The sequence below is a fragment of the Mesocricetus auratus genome, unplaced genomic scaffold (assembly GCF_017639785.1).
Source record: "Mesocricetus auratus isolate SY011 unplaced genomic scaffold, BCM_Maur_2.0 Super-Scaffold_100125, whole genome shotgun sequence".
Classification (NCBI taxonomy): Eukaryota; Metazoa; Chordata; class Mammalia; order Rodentia; family Cricetidae; genus Mesocricetus; species Mesocricetus auratus.
In genome coordinates, this window is record NW_024429248.1 from 629,450 (window position 1) to 649,726 (window position 20,277).

Below are 20,277 nucleotides of genomic sequence, written 5' to 3' on the forward strand. Positions count from 1 at the left end.
TAATGGGAGTAGAGTTTGCAGTCAGAGTGACTAAGTATTTGTAACCATGGATGAAAGTTGTTAACAAGCTAAGTCATCCTCTTTTAGGACATCAAATTACTGTATTATGGAGCCCAGAGAGGGAGATTCTGAAGTCTATTCAAGAAACCTTGCCTCACGGAGGTCCTCACCACAGTTAAAGTGGTAAGTTAACTGTCAAAATATTTAGGCAAGGGGGCACCCGGATTTGAACCAGGGACCTCTTGATCTGCAGTCAAATGCTCTACCCCTGAGCTATACCCCCATCTGCTTCATGTATATCTAATAAACATCTTTGAACCTGTAATGTGTACTTGCTAGTACTCTGCTGTCATCTGCTTTCTCCTGTGAGGCCCAGCCCTGAGTCAACTGCACACCTGTCTGACTCCTCCTCATGACCAGTGCCCTCCAATCCTAATTCACAGCTGGCACAGAAGCACTGATGCCCAGAAGCCTATATTCAGCTCCTCCTACACATCCACCTGTAAAGCCAAGCTCAAAGGGTTGGGTCTTAAGAAACTGATGGCTTATGAGGTAGAGAAAACAGTTTTCTTTAAGGGTGTGACTCGTGGTATGTCAACAATTTCCCAGTGATGGCCACACACACAGAGGCATGGGGATAGTACAAATTGGAGGACACGAAGTTGGGGATGTAAAGGTGGGATGGATTACCTTGAAGATAAGGTAAAAGAAGGAGTTGAGGGTGAATATAATTAATAAAAATATTTTGTAGCATACTTTTTATTGAATCTTTAGGTATTTCACCCCCCACGCACCCCAATTCCATTCATTTTGCATTCCTCCCATATCTTCACTCCAACCTTTTAGACACCCCAAAAGTAAGTAAAAAAGAAATAAAAAGAAATTAGAACGGAAATAAAATGACGAGAAAACAGAATGAACAATCTAGTGGACTCGCCTTGTCAGTAACCTGCTCCTTTATCAACCACAGCATTACATGCATGTTCATTGCTGAAAGTCATAACTTTCTTAATGCTAATGAGAAAGGACAAACAGCTGCAGAAAGACACTGGACTACAGGAAAAACTTCTGAACTAAATGAGCCAGTGTATTTCAAGGATGCAATGACCTCAGTTTGGAAACCAGGATATGTGTTACGTTGGGGAAGGGGTTTTGCCTTTGTTTCTGCAGGACAAGAAAAGGTTTGGATTCCATCAAAATTGATCAAGATTCGATCCAAACAGGAGAAACCTCGGGAGGAGGAAAGATGACAGTTCATCCACAAAGTCATCTTCCACGAGGTACATGGAGGCCTCACCAAAGGAAAGGGAAATGTTTTGTTCTTGTCTTCACAAGACACACAGCAAGAAGACACTCAACATGTGGACACCTAAAGAAGAGAGGATGACTAGCCACAAGAACCATCAAACTGTAAAGAATCTAATATTTGATATCAATGTCTAATTTTCTTAACTTACGTCCTTAGAAAATCCATTTCTCTTTACTTCCTAATACTCTTTTGGTCCCAATTCACTTAAACCATCACTGGCTTTGGAGATGGATTTGGCTCTCCTCCTCTAAATCCAAGCATGTTTTTAAAACAAAATTCAGAGTTCCTGTATGATATCAAGGAGCCAATTGATGTAAGACCGAAGAAAACAAAATCTAGGGACTGTCATCTGTTTTTACTCGGTTCTTTCTCTGAAAGTCTAATTTCCCTCATATTTACTATGTTCCTTATTTTTTCCTTTCCCGGTATACATACATATAAAAGTTGAAATGTTTTTGTTAACATTAATGCTTGAGTTTTCCATAGACAACAAAGAATTTCCCAACGGCAATCTTCAAAAACTTCAGAAAGACAATGGGGCCCCACTTCATCTACTCCACATTTTCTGACTTGCTGCATCTGAACTGAAACCGGTTTGGGACTACATTGCTCTACACAACTCCAGACTAATTAACTGATATAGTGAGCCTTCTATAATCTGGCCAGAGCCTCAAACAAGAGCTTCAGTCAACATTAGAACTTCAGTCAAGAACTCCAACCAAGCATCCCCCGTCAAACAGAGACTGAGTACAAATGTTGTAGCTAGTTCACTTGAGACTTACACTACACAAACATTTTCTTCCTACAGGATCCCGTGATGTTATCATTGTCCCATTTCAACAGGAAGTGATTTTGAAAACACTACACCCCCTTTCCCTACTGTTGATATTACAGGATAATTTACACCTGTTAGGGTTAGTTTTAAATTATCTAGGGTTGGGATTGGAAAGAGATGTGCATACTTGGGCATCTCGTTCAGATAAGTTTAGGGTTGAGATGGGATCGATATACTTAGGATAGGATATATAGGTAGATTATAATTTGTTTATCACCTTCTATGAATATATGCTTTATATATGTTTGAGACAATTCAGTTTGTTTCAAGTATAAGTCTTTTCTTTAGACTAAAAGGGGACTTGTAGGTAGAGATCTTGCGTACCTGCAGCACTGACCACACCCGTTTGGGCATGGTCACAGGTATGGGGGGGGGGAGGCAGAGATAAAGGTCAAGGAAGGAGGGGTCATGCTCTCTTGGAGTTGCAGTCGAGGTCACAGACCAGCAGAGCGCTGATGTCAGTTCTCGGCTTCTCATGTAAGTGATTTCTCTCTCTCTAATAAAGTATCATACGACTTCCCTTCCCTGAATACTTGGTGTGGCTCGGTATCCCTCATCAGATACGTGTGAGTTTTTTCTCAATAATCTTTTACAATAATAATGAGTTTTCAAAATAATCGAATTGTGCCGTATATGTTGATTAAAGCATATGGCAATGAGTCTGTGTTGTGATAGACCTGAAGGACAGGGTGGAGACCACAGCTTCAGCATTCCCTGACCCTCTGTGTCCTCCTGCTCTGCTGTCATAGCTCCTCGATGACCAACTCAGGTGAAGAGAAATCTTCACTATTCAGAAACCACCCTCAGGGGCTAACACACAGTTCATCCACAGGCTGGAGAGAGATGTCGTCACATGTATGTACCAAATAGTTCCCCAAAGAAGTTAGGCAGGTTCTCTTCACACGGAGGGCATAGGTGTAACTGAGGAAGTCAGGCATGTAAATGTGAAGTCCTTTGTAGTGGCTTGTGTCTCTCTGTCTCCAGTTGTGCTGTCCCCACAGGCTGATCTGTGTGTAGGAGGGAGATGCCATGACAATAGGGGGCTGAGTTGGAGACACTGGAGAGGTATCTTTCTGGCATGAGCTTATGGAGGCAGCAGTGCCAGTAATACCAAATCTTGTGAGACAAACAAAAACAATTAAGTTGTAGGAATGGAGAGTGTGACTTACGAAGGTGGAAAGCATTTATTAAACATTTCTGACAGAGAGGGAGTATAGCTCAGGGGTAGAGCATTTGACTGCAGATCAAGAGGTCCCTGGTTCAAATTCAGGTGCTCCCTATCAAAAGTTTATTTCTTTACAGTTTTTTACCCAAGCAGTTATCATACTCACTCAGTCCTATATTTCTTCCATTTATTGCAGTTATGGTCCTCAGCAGAGCTAGGAGCTACAGGTCAGCCCATCGTGAGGATGCATGACTGCTTCCCATTTCTTCCTACATGTTCAATATCTCTCCTATTCTTGTTGTCTGCTCTCTTCCTGCATATACCAAGTATCTGTGGTTCTGTTGGGTTCTTAAAGAGAAGGCAAAGACAAGATGAAGAATTCTTCTGAATTTTTCAGGCACGGCAGCCATACAGACAACCAGTGATCAGTGACCAGAAAGGAAATACAAACCATGAATTATTTCCCTCCATCTGTCTGCTGAACATGTGGTCAGAACCAAGGAGACAAAGCCCAGAACCAGGCTGTCTGTGGAGGGTGGGCGTTTCCCATGTGAGCTTCTTCTCTTTGGTTCTCTGATCACTTGGTTCATCGTCAAAGGCTAAAGTCTGGCTCAGCTGCTGTACCAGGGAGACAGGGATTGCTGCTGACAATATGGGCTGGGGCCCTATGAGAACCTTGAGTGGCAGCTCAGTCAGTCTTCAGGGAAGGTGGGGAACGGTGTCTGAGGACCCAGGTGGAAGGCAGTTGGATAGGTCAGGAGCTAACCCAAGATAGCAGTGTGAAATGGACTCAGGTCTGCAGACTACTCCTCTCCATTTAATTGGCTGAGGATGCTAATCAAGGATGGGCCTGAAAGCTGCAGAGCTGAGAAAGGCATCTGACCAGTCAGGTCTGGCTGCTTCTGGAAAGTAGATCTGAGAGAACCTGTAATTTAACTTTATAGTTAGAACATATCACCACACAGATGAAATTCATTAACTGGGTATGCTGGTCCCAGTGGGGGGTATAGCTCAGGGGTAGAGCATTTGACTGCAGATCAAGAGGTCCCTGGTTCAAATCCAGGTGCCCCTTTCCATGTGATTTTTTTTTGGAAACTGACCACCTTCACAGTATGAACCTATGTAACACAAGTTCTAAAAGGTCTTAATAATAAAAGCCTGGAGTCACATATTAGGGGTTGAAAGCTGAAAGATCAGAGAAGTGGAACAGCCAGCCAGTAGCGCTTTTATCTGTACAAAATCCTGAGATTGAAAAGAGATCGAGTTCCTGTCTTCTGCTGCCTATATTCCTCGTTCTGCCCAGGTATCTCACTTCCTGACTATCTGTCTGTACATACCTCCAGACCTCTGTGGTTAGCTAGTGACTAGCTCTGCCCTTTTATCTTCAGGCAAGCTTTATTTGTTAGAGTATAAACAAGATATCACCACATTTCCCCTTTTTTGTCTAAAAATAAAAAGGGTTATAACTAACACAAGAAAAACTGTACAACAAGTACAAAACTATACATAATATATGCAGGCAGCAAATACATCAACAATGTCTTGTCCATTAACACTCGACAAATTCAGAGAAAATTCCCCATATCTATCCTATCTTGGTGAGTCCAAAAGGTAGTACCTAATTCACTTTCTATAACTTGCATTACCAAACCTATTTTTTTATGTGTCTCAATCTTACACACTTTACATTTCTTTAGTGAATTTCTTTTCTGAATCTGGAATCAAGGAAAACTATGACTATAACTATATAGTCTTCAACTCCATCAGAGACTTGAGAAGGAAATAATATTGCTTGAACAAGCTGGAAGTACAAGCAAGTGACTTCCAAAAACTGAAAAATTACAGAAGCATCTGTCTGCCTGGACAGTCACCCAAGGTTCCTCTCCAATGTTGGGGCATCCATCTTTGCCCTACTGGCCTAGCATATCGGACAGACTGTTCTGTGAGGCAGGATATTCTGAAGGGCTGTCCTACCCTGTCTTGGTAAAGTTCGGCAGGGCTTTCTTTTGTGCAATACTCGTATGGCACTCAACGTCTGGTGTGGCTCCAAATAAGACCTAAAGAAGCTTTTTAAAAAGGGTTTCAAACAAACAGAAATGTAGCCACACTGGGCTTCCTAGTCTCACGCTCTTATACAGGCCACTGTGCAGAGATGCTGTGGATTTCAGGCTTGAGCAGAGCATGGCAGATTTCTGCCATGGTACATAGGGGCGTCTCCAAGGCACACAGCATCCCGTGTGGCAGATTTAGCTTTTACTCATGCAGACAAAAAAAAAAGGTTTATGGGCAGTGTGGTACAAAGTGTTTGGTGGTGGCCTATACCAAAGTTGGGGCAGTAAGTATGGCTCCCAGAGCTGGTGGTAAAAGTACCCCCATCATGTTGGGGCCGACAGCAAAAACCAAGGCATTGGTCCTAGCCATGCCCAGTTAACATTTTAAAAAACTCTCCTGGTCAGAAAAGGATTACAGATATTCAATTAGAATGTATTCAGATAAAAAGCTCTCTAAAGGAGTCACAAAGTGTTTGATAAATGTGTATGGACCTGGGAGAGAGAGGATATAAGATAGACAGAGTCAGAGGTAAAAACGCAAAATAATTTAAGAATAATAAACTGGGGTCCTTCGAGGACAAATAGAGTAAAAAATATGTGTTGATACAGCTCAATTGAAATTGTAATATATAATTAAGAAATACAGATTAATAGTAATAAAATGGATAAAATTATAGTTTTGTAGATATACAGACATGTATTTCAGTTGGGTAGATAATCTTCAAACTCTTCAAAGACTTACAGAATATGGAATTTAAAATGTTTAAAGAATTTAGACTTTTCTGGACAATGAGACACATCTGCTCCTGAAAGCACCAATTACTTCAAAACGATGATGGGCATTGAAGAAACTCCTTATTTATCATGGTCTGGTCTATAGTAGTCCCATGCTGCAGGAACTAACTATTCTGGACTGATGTTTTTGGGGCTGAGATTGGAACCAGCCAAACAGCCCCAGGTCTGACCCCGATTTGGGGAGTGTGGATTAGAGGAGGCCTAGCTATCCAATGATGCTAAGGATAAGACGGAGACTTCTAGTCATAACAGGAAGGCTCCCAGTAAATACTGAAGACCTCAGTTTATTGAAGCATCATCTTAAGTAACCATCTGAAAGTGAGGGCAATGGCAGAAGACATCTATTATCACGTATATAGGGCTGGTATCAAATACTTCCCTTAAACCTAGAGATACTGCCTCAGCTAGGATCTAAAGAAAGGAGGATGCTAGTCCTTCCTGAGGACAAGGCAGTCATGTGCAGAGGCAGCTCTGGGCTGGGCCTCATAGGAGGAAGCAGATGATGTCATAGCACTGGCAACACCTGTGATGTTAACAGCCAGGGAGTGGTCATGCAGGTTCTGAGTGCCTGTGAGACATTACTAGGCAGGTGGGGGTATAGCTCAGGGGTAGAGCATTTGACTGCAGATCAAGAGGTCCCTGGTTCAAATCCAGGTGCCCCCTTGCTTAAACATTTTGGTAGTTAACTTATCGCATACCTCAGTGAAACTAGGAGGTGTCTATTGGTTGGGAGTTTTCCCTAAAAATCCCAGATGCTCCCTTCTATGCTTCATAATTCAGGGTGTGTGTAGTTTACCCTCTATAGTCACTCCAGGTCCCAAATCCCACACTTCCAAGCCCTCACCTGAGCACACCAAGATCTCACTGAACTTGCTTGCATGCATGTCCCTGCGTGCTCTTCATCCACTCCACTCATCACCCCCATCCTGTGTTCTGATCACAGAGGGATCACCTTTACTCTGCTTCAGTTGGCCACTAAGAGATGAGGTATATTCTGAATTCCCAGCTTCTACCTGGGAGTCTACTTGACAAGAAGGGCTGAGGCTATGATATTAGTGGCAAGCTCAGAACCAGCTTGCTCCTGTATCCTTAGTGTGTGTGTCCATGGAACAGCTCTCCAGATCTAGCAAAGGAGACTATTAGGATACCTGCATCAAAACAATCATTCACCACGATCAAGTAGGTTTCTTTCCGGGGATGCAGGGAAGGTTCAATATATGAAAATCCATCAATGTAATCCACCATATAAACAAGCTGAGAAACAAAAATCACATGATCATCTCATTAGATGCTGAAAAAACCTTTGACAAAATCCAACACCCATTCATGATAAAGGTCTTGGAGAGATCTGGGATAATAGGAACATCCTAACCATAATAAAAGCTATATACAGCAAACCAACAGCCAACATCAAACTAAACAGACAGAAACTCAATGCAATTCCTCTAAGATCAGGAACAAGACAAGGCTGTCCACTCTCTCCATACCTCTTCAATATTGTACTTGAAGTTCTAGCTGGATCAATACGACAACAAAAGGAGATCAAAGGGATACAAATTGCCTCCAGAAGTTCCTTTATTGTACAGGGTTGCTTTGGCTATCCTGGGTTTTTTGTTTGTCCATATAAAGTTGAGTATTATTCTTTCAACGTCTGTGAAGAATTGTGCTGGAACTTTGCATTGAATCTGTAGATTGCTTTTGGCATTTTACTATATTGATCCTACATATCCAAGAGCATGGGAGATTCCATTTTCTGACATCCTCTTTAATTTCTTTCTTTAAAGAATCAAAGTTCTTACTATACAGGTCTTTAACTTGTTTGGTTAGTGTTACCTCAAGATAGTTTATGTAGTTAGTGGCCATTGTAAAGGGTGATGTTTCTCTGATTTATTTCTCAGCCCACTTATTGTCTGTATATAGTAGTGCTACTGATTTTTTAGTTAATTTTGTACCCTACTACTTTGTTGAAGGTGTTTATCAGCTGTAGGAGTTCCTTGGTAGAATTTTTGGGTCATTTATGTAAACTATCATATTATCTGCAAATAGCTTGACTTCTTCCTTTCCAATTTGTATCCCATTGATCTCCTTTTGTTGTCTTACTGCTCTAGCTAGAACTTCAAATACAATATTGAAGAGATATGGAGAGAGGGGCAGCCTTGTCTTGTTCCTGATTTTAGAGGAATCACATTGAGTTTCTCTCCATTTAGTTTGATGTTGGCTGTTGGTTTGCTGTATATTGCTTTTATTATGTTTAGGTATGTCCCTGTTATTCCTGATCACTCCAAGACCTTTATCATGAAGGGGTGTTTGATTTTGTCAAAGGCTTTTTCAGCATCTAGTGAGATGATTATGTGGTTTTTCTTTTGCAGTTTGCTTATATGGTGGATTTCATTGACAGATTTTCATATTTTGAAGCATCTCTGCATCCCTGGGATTAAGCCTACTTAATCATGGTGTATGATTTTTCGGATGTGTTCTTGGATTTGATTTGCCAGTATTTTATTGAGTATTTTTGCATCAATGTTCATAAGGGAGACTGGCCTGTACTTCTCTTTCTTAGTTGTGTCTCTGTGTGGCTTTGGTACCAAGGTAATGGAAGCCTTGTAAAAAAGTGTGTGTTAAGCCGGGTATTGGTGGTGTATGCCCTTAATCCCATCACTCGGGAGTCGGAGGCAGAGGCAGATGGATCTCTGTGAGTTCAAGGCCAGCCTGGTCTACAGAGCAAGTTCCAGGAAAGCCTCCAAAACAATACAGAGAAACCCTGTCTCTACAATAAAAAAAAAGAATGTGGCAATGCCCTTCTGCTTCTATTGTGTGGAACAATTTGAGGAGTACTGGTATTAGCTCTTCTTTGAATTTCTGGTAGAGTTCTGCACTGAAACCATCTGGCCCTGGGATTTTTTTTGGGGTTGGGAGACTTTTGAAGACTGCTTGTATATCATTAGGTATTATAGTTCTATTTAAATTGCTTATCTGTTCTTAATTTAATTTTGGTAAGTGATATCTATCCAGAAAATTGTCCAATTCCATTACATTTTCGAATTTTGTGGAGTAGAGTCTTTCAAAGTATGATCTGAAGATTCTCTGGATTACCTCAGTGTCCATTGTTATGTCCCCATTTTCATTTCTGATTTTTTTAATTAGCATGCTCTCTCTCTACCTTTTGGCTAGTTTGGATAAAGGATTATCTATCTTGTTGGTTTTCTCAAAGAACCAACTCTTTGTTTCATTGATTCTCTGTATTGTTTTCCTGGTTTCTACTTCATTTATTTCAGTCCTTAGTTTGATTGTTTCCTGGCATCTACTCCTCCAGCTGAGTTTGCTTCTTTTTGTTCTATAGTTTTCAGTTGTGCTGTTAATTCCAGTTTTTTTGTACCTGTTGAGGTTTGCTATGTTGCTGAGTATGTGTTCGATTCAATTTTAGAGAAGGTTTCATGTGACACTGACGAGAAGTCCCAATTCTGAACATCTGTACCCCAAATATGATGCCACCCAATTCATAAAAGAAGCATTACTAAAGCTCAAATCACACATAAATCTTCACACACTTATAGTGGGAGACTTCAACACCCAGCTCTCACCACTAAACAGGGCCACCAGACATAAACTTAACCAAGAAACAAAGGAACTAACAGAAGTTATGACCCAATTGGGATTAACAGAAAATCTATAGAACATTCCATCCAAACACAAAAGAATATACCCTCTTCTTAGCGCCACATGGGTTAATGACGTCTTAAAGAAGAGAATGCCCTGAACTAGACTTAAGACCCCTTTGCTGAAGACACAACACACTTTTGTGGTAGGATATGGAAAAAAAGAAGCTGGGACTTATCTGAGTATTTCGTCTCTGGTGGCTGGTTTTCATAGTTTTGGAAGATGCTGCCCAAGCTTCTGGTGTAGAGCAGACATCAACAGTATACCTGCAATGAACCCTGCGTGCTGCAACACTGACATGCCAGACAAGATATGCCCACTTAGTGTGAAGTATATGGCTGTATCCAACTGCTTTTGGAGTGGTTGTGAGACATGATCCACAGGAAGGAAGAATTCTGCAGACCTTGTTCTGCATACCTGGTCAAAAATCCAGAGCTTTGGAGGTCACAGGTCCTAGAGAGGAATCTACTACTGTTGTTTTGCCAAATAACATGTTGTCAAACTGTCCTTTAAATATGTTTATTCTACTATACTAATGCTGCCCTCAACCTTGGCCAGAGAAGCTTCTCTCTGCAGTGATCAGAAGTTCATGCAGAGACTCATAACTGGTCCAAGTACTGAGTGCATGTGAATATTCAGTACTCAGCACTAAGAGTACTGAGTGTATGTGGCTCCCGAGTGCTCAGACTTAAATTGGACATCTGTATCCACTCCTGACCTGAACCAGCAGGTCGTTCTTCAGTGACAGGTTCCTAGGTGGGGGGACCAGTAAAATAAAAGATAAAGAAGATAAAAAAGCTGGGGTCAGGAGGTCTTGTGCAAGCTATGCTTTATCCCAAGCAAGCTTACTAAGAAGCACAGCATCTTTTTAAAAATACATTCTATTTATATTATAAACAATCTTATTTTACATATCAATCCAAGTTCCCTCTCCCTCCTGTCCTCCCATGTCCCCACTGAATGCCCCCCTCATCCCATTCCCCATCCACTCCCCAGGGAGGGTGAGGCCTTCCATGAGGGATCATCAAAGTCTGTCAAGTCATTTGGGGCAGGGCCTACTCCCTCCCCTGTGTATCTATGCTAAGAGAGTATCCCTCCACGGGAAATGGGCTCCCGAAGTCCATTTGTGCACTAGAGATAAATACTCGTGCCAGGGCTCAGAGGCCCCATAAACTGCCCAGGCCTCCTAGCTGACACCCACGTTCAGGGGGCCTGGTTTGGTCCTATGCTGGTTCCCCAGCTGTCAGACTGGGGTCCATGAGCAACCACTTGTTCAGGTCAGCTGTTTCTACGAGTTCCTCCAGCATGGTCTTGACCCCTTTGTTCATCACTCCTCCCTCTCTACAACTGGATTCCAGGAGTTCAGTTCAGTGTTTAGCTGGAAGCACAGCATCTTATGTACTGTTTTCAGGGGAAAATTGGGCCAAGGTCAGCAGAAAGCTAAATCAAACAATGTTGGTAAGGAGAACACGCGATACCTCAGACACAGGATAACCACAGCTTTAAAGAGGGAAATCCAGGTTAACTCCTTCAAGGTTCTGGTTCCATCCCCAAAACAGACCTCACCAAGTCTGCCTCGAGGCAAGGACACAGAGCTAGTGTCCTCTTTGTCTTTTTGTAGGGCCTCTGACAAAGCCTTGAGTACATCTGGCTCCCAAAATATTCCTCTGCAAAGCTCAGGAAATACATCAGAAGATGAACAGGGAAAAAAATGTAAGAACTGGAGAATGGGGAGGAGTGCTGGAATTCCGTCTACTACACAAGACATGGCCACTACACCGCAGATATGTTACCTGTACAAGACCAAGTCAGAATGTCAGTCAACAGGCAGCAGTAACAGACTTTGGCAGGTCATCAACGAGAAATGGGAGAACATGGAAGCAGGGGAAGAATGTGTTGGGGGCTCCCGTAGGAAGTGACAGGGGAGGTGGGGTGCATATGATCAGGACACATTGCTTATATGTATGACATTATCAAAGAATAAACAAATGACAATCTTTTTTTTTAAAGATGAGAGTGCAGGCAGCATGAAGTAAGATTCCACCTGACAGACAGTTGAGGGGAAAAAGAATACTTTGTAAAGAACTTTCTAGAGTGCAAAGATGTGCGTGTGTGTGTGTGTGTGTGTGTGTGTGTGTGTGTGTGTGTAGGAAGTATGATGCCCCTAAGGTTCAGAGGTTAATTATTACATGGTCAGGTGCCTTTCTAAGAGATGGATTGGAGTTAAGGCTGTATTTCAGGAGCCTCAGGCAGTCCTGCAAGCTGCACAGGAACATCAAGGTGGGTCATTCATTTGAGGACATTTCTTAGGACACATTACAGACAGAGGTTTGGAATTTTCAAAAAAAAACCAGGATATGATGCTGGAATTAATTTTTAAATCAAAAAAAATAAAAATAATGGATAACTATTGAAGACATTAAAATTGTAGTAGAACTATTTATCGTTAAAAGATTACTATTATTAAAACAAACAAAAACTCCACAAGGCACAGATTGTGTCATGTATACCAAAACGTTCAGAAAGAAATTAAATAAACAATTCCAGAAAAAAAATTTAAAAGGGGATGCTTAGCCTAACTCATTTTGTAAGTCTAATTAAAGATGCTGTGAAAATTATCAAAGATTATAAGAAAAACAAAACAGTAGGCCAATCTCACTTATTAGACAGTCTTTTTCCTAAACCATAAATAAAAGTTTTAATAAATCAAATTCAGCATTGTTTTTTTTTAAAAGAGAGAGTAACAGGTAATAACCAAGCCACCTTTGAGGAGTGCTTTGAGGAGTTCTCTACCAGTATTTCCTAGATTTTTCTGCAAAGAAAACCACTTGCTTTTTTTCTTTTTCTTTTCCTTTTTTTAAAGACAGAATTTCTCTGTGTAACAGCCCAGGCTGTCCCAGAACTCTGTGTATCAGGCTGTCCTGGAACTCACAGAGATCCACCTGCCTCTGCCTACCAAGTGCTGGGACTAAAGGTATGCACCACCACCGCCCTGCAACTTGCCTTCAAATTCTAGTGTCAAGAATTTGTAGAGAAATCCAAACTAATAGGCCAGATTAACAAGAAAATGTGATTATAAAATAGATAAAGAAAGGCATCCAATCCGATATAGCATACACCATGATTTACTTATTCTAAAATATAATAAGTAAGGGAATATAAACTTATGCAAGGATAGGCTAAGGATCTAGCAGAGAAAAGCCATGGCTAGGCAGACACCTCCATGTATAGACACTTTCTCTAGATGGAATAGGGCTTTGTCGACCACTAACTTAAGGTCACATGTGTTAGTCTGGTAATATTTCCTGACTCTAGACCTGTGTGACTGTTGGTCCATTAATGGTTTGGGGATTCCAAAGTCTACTTCCAACTATTTATTGGAGGGGTTTATTAGTCGTCCTTCTCTGTCTTTATTAACCGAGTGAGAAGTGATCATCTTTTGTCCTAGCCCATAATTCTACAGCAAGTTCCCTGAACCTAACATTAGTCCAGGAAAGTCAGGCCTGAGTTTGTCATCACATTTGACAGGGTGAAAACCCCGACCCTGTGGAGTCTCTGTTTGTAAGTCACACCTTGATGGATTCAAAGCTGGACTGCCCGGTTCCTCTCCAGGACTGTCTAATCCTGGGGATTGAAGGCTGGGAGAACATAGGCTGCAGGGTTTCTAAGGAAGGAAGCCTGTGACCTTTTATTCAGTAGACTGATGTGTTTCCTCTGACTTCAGCCTAAAAGTTCCAAAGTGATGATGCATAGGGTGCAAGTGATGTGGCTGTAATTCTGGAAGTGAAGTATATTACTTAAGCCATTCATTAATAACTAGGGGGTATAGCTCAGGGGTAGAGCATTTGACTGCAGATCAAGAGGTCCCTGGTTCAAATCCGGGTGCCCCCTACTTATGCCTAGTTTTTTACATTTTTAAATATAGATACCTGAATTTTAATTTCTTCTTCTTTACGATATAACAGAGTTGAGTTAGAAATTGTCTTCTTGAAAATAGCAAATATTAAGGCTTTATAATTGTGGTTTTCCATCCAAAATAAATTATGATTAATCAAAGTGTCTATAAAAATTCCATTTCCCAGGCCTCACCTCAAATAATTAGAACACCCTGGGTGGAGCTAAGGTACTATAAATGCTTCCCAGTTGTTTCTAGAAGCAGCTAAGATGAGACACAGCCTTACAGAGCTTCCTGGAGCCTCCTCAGCTCTGGCTACCTCAGCTCAGGTCTGTCTGCAGCTCTGTGCTCTGGATCTTCACTCATATCTACAAGCATCTGTGTGTGACACGTTGATGTGTAAAATGCCTGTAACTGGACCACGCCAGCACCTTTAAGGGACAGATAATTCCTTTTCAGCACCTCTTAGTTTCTTTCATTTTTTTTTCTGTTCTCTATCCAAGAATTCTCCCCAGGAAGGGATAAGATTGGTCTTCTGATCCCTGCCACTAAGGTCTGTGACTCAGAAAGATAGCTCTAAGTCCAGGGGTGGAGTGTTGCAGTGGGGGAACTAGCAAGGCAGTAAGGGGTAAGTCAAGTTATGTGTTGTGTTTAGTGCCATATGTTATTCAAGCTTTGGAAGAAAAATTCTGCAGACAAAAATGAAAAATAATATAGACTATCTCAAAACTGAAAACATGGTTACTTTTTTATGTTTTAGTGAACAAGTGGCTTTTTGATAGAAACTCTCAGAACCCATTGCAGTTATAGATAGTAGATAGAGCATACATTAGAAGTTCAACTTGTGGCTTTTACCATCCCGTCTTTTATGGTCTCTAAAAATAATTGCCTAGAACATATTTCATCATTCATTGTATTTATACAAAAAACTGGCATTTGTATTTTGTATGGTCAAATATGGATTCTAATAATAAAGCCATTTGGGATACATGAATGTTTTGGTTTCTATATTGAACGTCAAAGAAATTGCCACATATGGGGGAGCCTGGTCATATCTAGTCCCCTTGGAGACTTTGTCTACAGCAAGCAGATAGTTGGTTTATTGAGGGGATTCAGGTTTTCACTATAGATTGGAAAGTAGCCTTCAGACAATGGAGACTCTGACCCTTAATAAAAACAGGTCACTCCTTTACCTGTAGGGGAGTATAGTCTTCTGCTAACATCCATGCCAACATCCAGTGACCCTGAGTATCAGGTAGCATGGGCTGGAACTTACGGCAACATGCACTGCAGAATGGTATGGCTAGTTGAACACCTGTGATGCCCCAACTAGTAACTTCAGTCACACCAGAGGGGGTATAGGATGCTGTGAGGACATATAATGACCAAGTGTGCAGAAGAGCTGACTGTGGAGAAGACCTGGAAACTGTGGGCATGGCTAAAAAGTGACCTGTGTGGAGTCACATTATCGCTTGGGGTGGTGACTCGCTATGAGAACTCAGCTCTCTGCTCTAGAGCTCGGGACTGAAGTTTTCTCCTGATGCTGGAACGATGCTGGTTAGCCTTCTTCCTGCTTATTGAGCATCACTTGTTCCTGGACTGAGGATCACAAGTTCCTGACTCCGGTTTTTATGTTCTCTAGCTGCACCTATTCTTGCCGGTGGAGCACTAGGAAAATTTCCTTTTCATCCTGCCCCAGGGACACCTTTCAGAGAGGTCACTTAAGCATAAATGCAGATTCTGGTTATGATTTGGTTACTAATCAGGTGTGTCACATTTTGAAGTGAATTTAATGACTGATTTTTTTCATGCCTACAATATGGAAGGTCACAGATCAAATAAATATCTTTAATCTGGCTATTGTGGGGAGCCGCCCCCACATTCTCCGTTACAAGATTGCGCCGACATCCGTTGTCGGTTGGAGTAAACAACCTTGGTGCGCACGTGCCTGCTACTTTTCCATCCCTTACTCTCTGCCTCTCCCGAGGCGTCATATGGGCTGACGAGCAGGAGCCAGTCAGGAGATGACACATCCGAGGCGGGGACTGCTGAGCTATATAAGGGTTGGGCTTTTCGCTCCCCGGGTCTCTGCTCTGTAACCTTATGCTCTCCCTCTCAAGACGCATTAAAGCTGTTCTGCAGAAGGATCCTAAGTGTGCCGCGTCGTTCTTGCTGGCGAGACGGTAGCGTGGGACAGGCTATGAGTGAGAATTATCTTTAAGATTGACAGACACATGTTACCCAAACTCTCCTTCCCAAAGAGTCTTCATTAATTTTCAAGATGAGTACCAAGAACTTTTGCCCAGACCTGCCCCGTCTTTTACCTCCAAAGGATCTGTTGAACAGCCAGCTTTCTGGGTTGAGCTCTTGTATGTGAGTCTAAATGACATTTATCTGTAGAATGCCATGATTAATTTTTATCATTTTATATGCTTGGCTGTTTTACTTGCATAAATATCTATGTGCCTAGTGTCTGCCAAGGTCAGAAAAGGGAATCAACTCCCCTTGGACTGGAGTTAGAGATGGTTGTAAACTTCTGGGTGCTGGGAATTGAACCTGGGTCCTCCACAATAATAACAAGTACTCTCTTCACCACTGAGACAACTCTCCAGCCCAGGGATTCCAAGATGTTTAATGTGCCTGCCTCACCTGGGAACTAGGGCAGGAGGGCCCTGGTCATGAGGATGTGACAGTCAGGCGTGCAGAGGTAGGTAAGAGCTGGGCGTCACAAGAGGAAGCAGATTACGGCAGAGCACTGACAAGTGTACATGTCAAATGTCAACAGTCTGGGAGTGGCCATGCACGCTTAGAATATTTATTATACATATATGAAAGAGGTGAGGGCATAGCTCTGGGGTAGAGCATTTGCTTCAACCTCAGATCAAGAGGTTCCCCGGTTCAAATCCAAGTGCCCCCTTGCCTTTTCTTCAATGAACACACGTTGTTTCTAGTCCACATGAATTCAGCATGGGAGTTTGATGAGAGAAGACAACAGTGGTAGATATGGTACATGGATGTGGATGTGTGTGTTCATCAAGGCTGTACAGAGAGAATAAGACAGGAGGGTGAAGGGAGACAACGACAGGGATGTCAGACCAAATTCATCTGGCACCCCAGTCTATAGGAGATGACGTTTCCTCTTCCTCAGAGACATGAGTGGTGTTTTTTCCCTCTTAAGACTTCAACAACTGCGGAGCCTACTAATACAACTCATGGAGGGAAATGGGCTTTTCTCAAAGTCTGCAGGTTAAAATATGGTCACATCCCCCCAAAAATGCATGCACATCAAACATACGTATTTGGACAGACTTCTGGTCTTGACAGCCCCATCAATTTGATTGTGGCATTATCCAGCATAAGAGACAATGCCTTGTCCAACGGCATGACCTCACCATGAGTGCCAAGGAAGTTGCATAGATGGTGGGTGGCTTTGAATCATCCTGGAGGGGACAAAGCTCATGCCACAACAGCAGCCAATGACTATGGCTAGTGTCCATGGTGCAGCTCCAATAACTCTCTAACCAAGCTGCTGAATTCATGGATCTGTGACACCAGCCCCCACCCCCATTTGTGCCATGAACTACTCACACTCCTGCCAACGATCCTGCTTCCATTAGCCCGATAAGCCTGAATTATTGACACAGCTGGAAAAGAGAGCAACGTCTGATCCTGCAGCAGCCGGGCTCCTGTAGTCAGGGGCATCTGCACTTCCTTGGCGTCTTCACGCACCAGTGTCTGACATGGCACACACGTGGATGTATTAAAGGACGTCTTTCGAGAATCGGTCCTGTTCTTCCACCATGTGTGTCCTGGGGATCAAACTCGGGTACTCAACCTTGACAACGGCTGTCTTTACCACTGAGCCATCTCAGCAGCTCGAGTGTTTTTGTTTATTTTGAATAACACCGTCTGGGGTGGTTAATACTGACTGTCAACTAGACAGGATCTAGGATCACCTAGGAGACAAGCCTTTTGGCATGCTCATGGAAACGAATCATTACTAGCCTAGCTCTGGAGTGCCTGTGAGGGACTGCTGTCTAAGGTTTAGTTGGGGTGGTGATTGTAGGTGGCACCATTGCCACCTACGGTTTGGGGTCCTGGATAAGGCAGCCTGAGCACCAGCATGTGTCAGGTTCCATTTTCCAACTGCAGATATAGCGTGGCCAACTGTGGCGTGATGGAGTGTTTCCTTACAAACTACAACCTGAAATAAGCCCCTCCTTCCTTCCTTGAGTTAGGTTTTTCATACGTTTGGCCAAAGCAATAAGAAAAGTAACCAAGACACTGCGATTTTAAAAGTTAAAATGGAGGTGACCAGGGTGGCGACTGCCTGTAATCCCGGAACTCAGGAGGCTGAGAAAAGAGGAGGGCCAAGGGTTCAAGAACAACTTGCGCTACATTCTGAGGTCCTGTTTCAAAAGTCCAGAACAAACCAAGTTAAAAACGAAGCCAAAGAACAAAAACCAGAATGAGCTCACACTACGCACAGCGGCAGTGTCCTTATCCCGCGGAATGGTCTCACTGAAACATCTTTCCTTGATAGCTCCCTGGACCCATTTTATTTTTTATGGCCGTGTTTCACTCCGTCCTAAGAGTCTGCCATTGTGTTTTCAACCAGTGATCTGTGATGAACATGCCCATAGCTTCTTTGCCGATTAAAATCAGGACACAGTCTTTCCCAAGGAACTAAAACAAAACAACAACAATAAAAACCACAGCCTCACCAAGTAGTCTAGGCTAACCTCAAACTCAGAATCCTGCCTCAGCATTTGGAGTGTTGTGATCTCTACCATACCTGGCTAACTTTTTTTTTTAAACAAGAGCAATATGCTTGATATGAACAGATAAAATATAAACAACAGTACATTGTTAAAAAGCCAGAAATATCCATTATTCCACTCACATGAATTCTGTATTTTGCCTGTGCACTTGACAAATTATCAAGACCCTTGGTTTGTTTATTAGATAAACACCAAGCCAAAAGCTCTGAAATTCTGTTCCTTGCAAGGGAAGACATAGTCACTTACTGACAGTCCAGTACCCAACCCAGAGCAGCTGATACAGCAAGTACTCTATTGTTGTTATCGTTGAAGATGACTTTCTGACTGGTTTAAGGGTGCCCTCAATTGTAAAACCCAACAAGTCAGGAGGATGAAGTCAGTAGTCATGTGTGAGAAGTAGCAAAGAGGACTTTCTCATAAGAGGGAGGAGGAAGTCAGAGAGGATCTGCAGCACCACCCAAGTTATAGGTCTGCCTTGTTTATGGTATTTCATTCAGGTAAAGGCTATTAATTATAACATCTTCAAGGCCAGGGGGTATAGCTCAGGGGTAGAGCATTTGACTGCAGATCAAGAGGTCCCTGGTTCAAATCCAGGTGCCCCCTACAGGTTTTTTCTTTTCCTCCCTGATTCTGTGCTATCCTCACTAGAATTGTCTTCCGTCATTCTTTTTATTTTTATCAACATATGTTTTTTACCGATTCTTTGGGAATTTCATATCATGTACCCCGATTACACTCACTTCCCAGTTCTCCCATATCCACATCTACCCTTGTGACTCCCCCACAACATTTTTTAAATAGAAAAAGTAAAAATAAATATAAACAAGTCCAGTTTGTGTTATCTATATACTCACTGGAGTCAAACTCTCAGTGGCCTGTCCCCTAAAAAGAACTGAGTTCTTCCCCTTCCTGCACCCCAGCCAGAAACCATCAGTTGTGGGGAGATACACTTCAGCATCCTTATCACAATTTTTAAGAGTTCTATTCGAAGGCATCTGCTTAGGCTGCTACTTTGGGGGGTGTTGGGATGGTAGGGGTTGTTACAGAAGCCGTCCACGTCCCTCCTTTTCAACTACGCATCTGCAGTCATCGACTTCACTGCAAAAGAAGCTTCCTTGCTCTTACAATCAGCAGGCACACCGATCAGGGTCTTCCACGTGGTTTCTGGTGACAGCACAGACCATGAACACAGCTCCCCTAGCCGTAGTTGAGCCATGGGCCTAACCAAAGCTTTGGAAGGCAGCCTGGATCATGAACATCAACACGGCTTCAGGCTGCAACACAGATCGAGGACATCTGCATGGTCTTTGGTAGTAAAACAGGCCATGGACGTCAACATAAACCACAGCTGAAGTAGGATCATGGACCCAGACAAGGCCCTCAGTGGTAGCACGGACCAAGAAACCACCATGGCCTCAGGTGGCAGCGCAGGCCACTCACATTGACATGTTGCAGCAGAGTCATTCTTAACCCCTCTTTGTCAGCCTGATTTTTGTCCCTCGGTCACACTGGTGGCAGTCCTCACCACTCTGAGTCCACACTTTGAGTTTTGTGACACTTTCTCCCTCTCTTGGTAGCCAGAAACTTCTAGATCCTGTGCACTAAGCTTCTGAGTTGAATCACTCATTCAAGCAGGCCATAGAAGGCCAGTGGTTGAGCAGGGAGAATTACACTATGACGACAGAGTATAAAGTTGTAAAGAAAACTCTTTGTAAATAATTCTGTAGGGGTGCGAGACCCAGGCAAGGCCAAATGAGAAGGACAAGCATCCAGGCGAAGCTCCAGCCTC

At 42.6% G+C, this 20,277-nt stretch overlaps 1 long non-coding RNA gene and 6 other non-coding genes across 7 annotated transcripts in view; 5 read left to right on the forward strand and 2 right to left on the reverse strand.

The window, feature by feature from the left end:
• LOC110339510 overlaps positions 1 to 20,277 on the reverse strand; it is a 205,045-nt gene that overhangs the window by 55,546 nt on the left and 129,222 nt on the right. The gene's annotated exons all lie outside the window — the stretch shown is intronic.
• Positions 212 to 283, reverse strand: Trnac-gca. Its single transcript has one exon. It is a non-coding gene; the product is annotated as a tRNA-Cys (tRNA).
• Positions 3,352 to 3,423, forward strand: Trnac-gca. The gene has a single exon. It is a non-coding gene; the product is annotated as a tRNA-Cys (tRNA).
• Trnac-gca lies at positions 4,310 to 4,381 on the forward strand. Its single transcript has one exon. It is a non-coding gene; the product is annotated as a tRNA-Cys (tRNA).
• On the forward strand, positions 6,747 to 6,818 carry Trnac-gca. The gene has a single exon. It is a non-coding gene; the product is annotated as a tRNA-Cys (tRNA).
• Positions 13,632 to 13,703, forward strand: Trnac-gca. Its single transcript has one exon. It is a non-coding gene; the product is annotated as a tRNA-Cys (tRNA).
• Trnac-gca lies at positions 19,020 to 19,091 on the forward strand. The gene has a single exon. It is a non-coding gene; the product is annotated as a tRNA-Cys (tRNA).